The sequence below is a fragment of the Apium graveolens genome, chromosome 2 (genome assembly GCF_009905375.1).
Source record: "Apium graveolens cultivar Ventura chromosome 2, ASM990537v1, whole genome shotgun sequence".
Classification (NCBI taxonomy): Eukaryota; Viridiplantae; Streptophyta; class Magnoliopsida; order Apiales; family Apiaceae; genus Apium; species Apium graveolens.
In genome coordinates, this window is record NC_133648.1 from 200,871,190 (window position 1) to 200,878,960 (window position 7,771).

A 7,771-nucleotide genomic window follows, 5' to 3' on the forward strand; every position below is an offset into this window, starting at 1 on the left:
AACATGTAAACATTCAAATGATTCTCAAATAAACTGGCTAGAAATAAATGTACATACTTCAAATAAATATTTTCAGTATACACTAACAAATCCTTGTTTTCATTATGGTAGTGTGTGGCATTCCATTTATACTTGTAAGGAATATCATAGTTTGTACTATGATTATTATCAGATAAAACCTTTTTTGAAAAAAGTTACTTTAATTTCTTCTAGTGTAAAGTATGATGCAAAGTCTGATAATGTCAATACTGATAAAAAAATTGTTAGCATAAACTCTGATGTTAAATCCGCTGTAAATGTTAACAAACTTAAAAAGGCCAAAGGATCCAAGCAAGTCTGGGTCCTTAAAACTAACCTTTAGTGGACTTTGTGATTGCAGGGCAACCAAAAGAACATCCTAGTTCTGGACAGTGGATGTTCAGGACATATGACTGGAAATAAAGCCCTGCTATCAGACCTTGTGGAGAAAGCTGGCCCATGAGTTTCTTATGGAGATGGCAACATTGGGAAAACTCTGGGATATGGCAGGATCAATCTTGGGAATGTCATCATTGAATCAGTAGCTCTAGTCTTGGGACTTAAATACAATCTGTTGAGTATAAGTCAAATCTTTGACAGAGGTTATCATGTGGATTTCTTTGAATAACACTGTGAAGTCATAAGTAATTCAACAGGCAAAGTGGTTCTGAAAGAAAACATGCATAGTAACATTTATGAAGCCAGACTTTTAATAAGTACTGATGGTTCTGCAATCTGTCTGTTGGGTAGAGCATCAATTGAAGAAAGCTGGAATTGGCACAAGAAACCCTCTCATTTAAATTATAACAATATAAATGAGCTTGTAAAGAAAGAGCTTGTGAGAGGACTGCCAAAAACAGTATTTGCTCCTAATGGCCTTTGTGATTCATGTTAGAAGGAAAAACAAAGAAAATCTTCTTTCAAGAGCAAAACTGAGTCATCAATTTTTGAGCCTTATCATCTACTACATGTTGATCTATTTGGTCCAGTCAGTGTCATGTCTATTGCAAAGAAGAAATATGTTATGGTTATAGTGGATGAGTTCACAAGGTACACATGGGTGTACTACTTGCACAAGAAGACTGAAACTGCATCTACCCTAACTGATCATGTCAGACAGCTGGATAAATTGATCAAAGATTCTGTTAAAATCATAAGGAGTGATAATGGCACTGAGTTCAAGAATTCAATCATGGAAGAGTTCTGCAAAGATCGTGGAATGAAACAGGAATTTTCTGCACCGAGAACTCCACAACAAAATGGAGTTGTAGAAAGAAAGAACAGGACTCTCATTGAAGCTGCACGAACAATACTTGATGAAGCAAAGCTACCAACCTATTTTTAGGTTGAAGCTGTGCAGACTGCTTGTTTTACATAAAATGCAACACTCATAAATAAGCATGGAAAAATACCATATAAAATGATGAAGAAGAAGAAGCCAAATCTGAAATACTTTCATGTATTTGGTTGCAAGTGTTTTGTTCTTAAGACTCATCCTGAACAGCTTTCCAAATTTGATCTAAAAGCTGAAGAAGGAATTTTTGTTGGATATCCAGTTTCTACAAAAGCCTTCAGAGTCTACAATTTAAGAACAAGAGTTGTCATGGAATCTATTAATGTCTCTTTTGATGATAAGAAGATTACTGGACTTGAAGATTTTGATGATCATGATCAGCTGAGATTTGAGAATGAAGATTTAAATTCCGATTCTGAAAATTCTGATCCTGTAAGTTTTGATGGATTAAGTTTAGATGTTATTGAAACTGTGGTAACAACTCTAAAGGAAAATGCACCTGTCCAGGGGGAGCAAGCTGAAGTACCTACCACATCTCAAGACTCTCGAGAAGCATCAGAACCTGTCACTGGCTCTTCAAGTTCTGATTCATCTAGTTCTGATGAGCCAAATTCTGATAATTCTGGAAGCTCTGATTCTTCAACTCCTGAAAAATCAAATTCATATTCTGAAGTCTCAGAGAGCATAACTACAGGGGGGCATCAGAAAATGTTGATGGAGACAGCATGGATCATGGGGGAGGATCCAGTTTTAGAGATCAACTTCCATCTGCAAGGAAGTGGACTAAAGCACATACACCTGATTTAATCATTGGAGAACGTGAAGCAGGTATCAGAACTAGAACTGCAACTTCAAATGAATGTCTCTATCATTCTTTTCTATCTCAGACTGAACCAAAGAAAGTGGAAGAAGCTCTTCAAGATGCTGATTGGGTGCAAGTAATGCAGGAAGAGTTAATTGAATTTTAAAGAAATAATTCTGGACCCTAGTGCCAAGACCAAAGAATAGATCATTTGATGGTACAAAATGGGTGTTCAGAAACAAAACTGACATTTATGGCATAATTACAAGGAATAAAGCAAGAGTGGTTGCTAAAGGTTACTCTCAGCAGGAGGGTATTGATTATGATGAAACATTTCCACCAGTTGCAATATTAGAAGCCATAAGGATCTTTTTGGCTTATGTTGCTCACAAGAAGTTTAAAGTCTTTCAAATGGATGTAAAAAGTGCTTTTCTCAATGGAGATTTGGAAGAAGAGGTATATGTTGAACAACCTCCAGGCTTTGTAGATCCTAAATTTCCCAATCATGTCTATAGGCTTAAAAAACACTTTATGGCCTTAAGCAAGCTCCAAGAGCATGGTATGAGACTCTAGCTCAATTCCTTCTGGAAAGTGGATTTCACAAAGGCACAATTGACAAGAATTTATTCTACCTCAACCATGGAAAGGACTTACTTTTGGTACAGATATATATTGATGATATCACATTTGGTTCTACTAATTCCAAACTGTGTGAGAAGTTTGCAAAGCTAATGCAGTCAAGATATCAAATGAGTATGATGGGAGAACTCAGCTATTTTCTGGGCCTTCAAGTCAAGCTAACTAAAGAAGGCACTTTTATCTGTCAATCCAAGTATACCAGAAATTTACTGAAGAAATTTGGAATGCAGAATTGTTCAACTGTATCCACTCTCATGGCCACTGCAACCAAGTTAGATAAGGATACTGGTAATCAGTAGATATTACTAACTATAGAGGTATGATTGGCTCATTACTCTATCTAACTGCAAGTAGGCCTGATATCATGTATGCTACCTGTCTTTGGGCAAGATTTCAGGCTGATCCAAGAGAATCTCACTTATTAGCTGTGAAAAGAATTTTCAAGTACCTTAAGGGTACAACTGATCTAGGATTGTGGTATCCTAGGGAATCAGATTTTAAGCTAATTGGTTACTCAGATGCAGATTTTGCAGGATGCAAAATAGACAGGAAAAGCACTAGTGGAAGCTGCCAATTTCTTGGAGGCAGATTGATTTCTTGGTTTAGCAAGAAACAAAAGTCAAGTTAAGTTCTGATGCTGTGAATGCTCAAAGATTGAAGTCAAGTGGTGATAAGCAAAGTCTGATGTCAAGTTCTGATATTCTGATTCAGTCAGGATCGGAAGACTCTCAGAAGTTCTTGCAAACTCTTAAGTTAAAGGAGAAGCAGACTACTGTTTATTAAAAAGATCCTAAAATCCAGACACTTGATGAGGAGATAGCAAGAAGATTATTTCTGAAACACAATCCAGGAATGGATTTAGAAACTCTCAAGGAGGAAGAAGCTAGATTTGCTGCTGAGAAGACAAATCCTAAGTATAAAGCTTCTGATGCAAAGAAACCTCCAAGGCCAAAGGAAAAGGGCATTGTGATCAAGAAAAAGTCAAATTCTGAAACTTCAAAGTTTAGAACTAGATCACAGACTGAGAGTAATCCCAAAGACAAAGGGAAAGGAAATATTGATGAACCAACCAAGTCACTGGACTTGAAAAGTTCTCAAGATCTGATGAAACCAGTGTGTAAAATGGTTCAAGTATCTGATGATAATCTTGTTGAAGATGAAACTGTTCAAATTCTGAAAAGAAGAAAGATAAGTGGAGATTCTAAAATAACCTCTGACACTGCTCAAGTTGTTGTTCAGATTAAAGGACAGGAAGGTACAGAAGAAATAACAAATTATGATCAAGCTATCAAGATATCAACGGCTGACAATGCTCAAGTTGATTTGAATAAATTGATAATTGCTGATAAGAAGAAGCTGTTATGGAAGAAATCTACTCCAGTTGAACTAAAATCCAATCTCATGATTAATCAACTTGCTAAATTTGGGTTGAAAGCCAAGCAACCTAGAGATAGAGTTGGATTAGGTTCTGATGAAGAGAAGATTCAAACAGGAGTAGAGGTTACTCTAGGAGATCCTTTCAGATTGACAGACAAACCATATGAACAAATCAAAGAAAGGCACCTTGACAAGGTGTTGTCTACTCAAGTTGTGATAGATGCTCATGATAAGGAGAATCTGAAAGAGAAATTAATCTTATTTCTCAATGATGGAAGGACTTATAGATTAGTTGATTCTGATGTATTAAAGAAGTCTATCAGAGAACTTCAACATATTCATTATCTTCTGGAAGTAAAATTTGATGTTACAAGAAGATGGTCAAAATATATTTTGAAGGCTATAAGAGATCTATTCACAATCTCTGGTACAAATACTACTAATTACAGTCCAATTTGATGTTCCTATGCTGAAGAATTCTGCTAAGGTGGAATTCATTCTGAAAGGAAGATGCTTATGTTATAATGAAAACTCTTCATATCCTAAGGTTATCAAACTTGGTGATGGACTTGAAAGAACATCCATTCAAGCTCTCTGAACAACCATTTATCAAATTGGTGACAGTAAAGAAGAAGAACTGATGCAGGTCAAAGCACAGTTAGCTGAAGTTCTGAAGAAAGCTGAAGATAATCTGATAAATGATTTTGTTAAGAATCATTATGGATTCAGATTGATTCAGTGATGTTGGTAAAGCTGGATGTTTTGTAAGTTGTAATTTTTAGTCTTACTAAACTCTTATTGCATTTGAACTTAAATGTTTTTGACATCATCGAATCTATTAACTTGTATATTCTTGCATAATTTACAAGTTGGGGGAGATTGTTGGATATATTTGAGATTTCATGTCTAATATGTTTCATGTTTAGTTTTCAGATCTTAACTTACAGGAAATATCAGTTCTTACTGAAATCAGGACTTACTGGAAGTCAGGACTTAAGGATATCAGGACTTATATTATCAGAATATAATAGCAGAAGATGGATATCAGAACCTAAGTACTGGAGGACTAATAGTTAAGGAAGGAAGCTGATTTACAGGAAATAAGATCAAAACTAATATGAAATAAGATATGCATGGAAAGAGTTCGAGGACTAGAAGAATTATATAAGATATCTGGTTGATATATTTTAGGAGACAAAATTATATTCCATATCAACTAGAAGTTATCTTGTAACTGTGTGTCTATATAAATACAGACATAGGTTTACTCTATAAAAGTTACGATCATCGAGAAGATTATATATTGTAACCTAGCAGCTCTCGTGATATTTGTTCATCACTGAGAGAGAACAGTTCCATTGTAACAGAATTTGTTAAATCGAATACATCTGTTTTTGTTACTTGTGCTTCAAATTGATTTGATTGTATTCTACACTGTATTCAACCCCCTTCTACAGTGTTGTGTGACCTAACAAGTTGGTTATGTAATTTTAAACTCCTGGTTGGTAGTGGCGATTTTGTTTCTTACGCTATCCTGTATAGATCCTGTTAAAGTCTCGAGAGTCAATTATTATATTAATTATGTTGTTTAATATGTGTTATGATCCCTAAATCAGGACCTCGGGTTTGAGGGTGTGACAAATTATTAGTTCACATTATTAATATGTGAAACTGGCATAAGACAGACTACCAAAAGATCAAAAGTATGCAGAGAACTGAGTTCTCGATAAATCTAAATAAATTATCGAGAAGTCCATAATTGACTTCTAGACATACTTCTCGATAAGTCTTTTTATGATTTATCGACAAGTATAATAGAGATCTCAATACAGTTATCGATATGAACTTCTCTACAGTTTAAATTTTAGACTTCTCGATAACTCAGAACTGAAACAATTTAATTCAATATATTATTTCAGTAAAATACTTTTGATATAAAATCAAATTCTAATTTTATGTTGAATTCTTCAATATAAATTAGAATAATTTAGTCCAAAAAGGACAAACTAGGTATTTGTACAACATCTCCATAAGTCCCTATCTAGTTCTCGATCAGAGTCATAAAAGTGACATCTCGATATGAGTTCTCTATAAGTTATGTGACTTCTCTACAGGTATTTACAACCTTTCATTCTCCTTTTGTTGATAAGTCACATTTCTACCCTATAAATACCCATAAATCTCGACATAACCCCTCTTTACGCTTTCGAGATCTCAATTAACCTAAGCACTGCGATTTTTCACCATTCTTAACTTTTTGAGCTTTCTTCCTCTCAAAATCACTTACCCACTAAATACCAATCTCTCAAATGGCTGCTAACAATGTCAGAGATGTTATTCCCATGGATGGAACCTACTTCTTAGCCTTTGTTGACCCAACTTAGGCACTAGACAACTTCAAAAGTTTTATGAAGTTCATCGCTGATTCATATGTATCAGGAGCCCTAACCTCCAACACAGTGCTGTACTCGGATGTTTTCAATGATTTTTAGAACACTGTAGTCATTCACACCAACGTTCATGACAATCAAACAGTTTTCATGGTGTTTAACTGCACTATAAGGGGTGTCATTATTGAGTTCAATGCAAATAACATCAATAAAGCTTTGGGCATTCCCACTGACAATCTGGTTGAAGCTTCTACAACTCAAGAATTGGCTGAATTTATGAACTTCATAAACTACAATGAAAAGATTGACATGGCCAGGCTGAACAAAAAGAACTTGAGGAGGTGAAAGGCATATGGCATAGCCTATTTGTATATTCGAGGATATAACTCAACTCAAATAAGAATGTAATAAGTAAATAGTGGATCTATCGTCAGAGAGATCTCACAAAGTAACATCTGTCAAAGGGTTAAGAAACATTATTCATCTACAGACTTGAAGACTTAATTCATTGGAAGAAGCTCAAGAAATTGATCAAGCCTCAGTGATATAAATCAAGATTGTGGATTTAATCAAGTGACAGAGATCTCGTCAGGGTATCAATTAATTACAAGGATTTAATCTGAAGAAAATCAAGAGTATCAAGGTCAAGGCTTGAAGAAATGTCACGGAAGTTAGTCACTCATGAACCAGACAGTACATGGAGTGTCAACATTGAAGTGGTGGAATTGATTCATAATTGACAGTAATTTTCAGAAGATTTTCAGAAGAATGGTTGCTGCTCAAGATTAGTATTAATTCTCTATTAATTAATTAAGTCCAATAATTTAATTAAGAAAATAAATTATATCTGCAAAGATTAATTTATTGATTAATTGAATTAATTGATTAATTGAATTAATTGATTAATTAATTCAGAATTAATATTAAGGATTTTCAGAATTATTATTAGATTAAAATCTATTAATAATTCAGTAAGACAATGTGATTTAAACTACTATGACAATCGGTATGACAATTGATAGTCATACCGAAAGTCTTGCTAGTTCATTCTGATTGTCTTGCTAGCTATTGGGATTGTCTTGCTAGTTCAAGAGGATAGTCTCACCGAAAGTCCTACCAGTTCAAATGGATTGTCATACCAGTTCATTTGATTGTCTTGCCGAAAGTCTTGCTGAGTAAACTGGATTGTTGTGTTTACTTAAACAACAAAAACACAAAAGAAGACATTCATGCAATAATTCAACAAAAAAC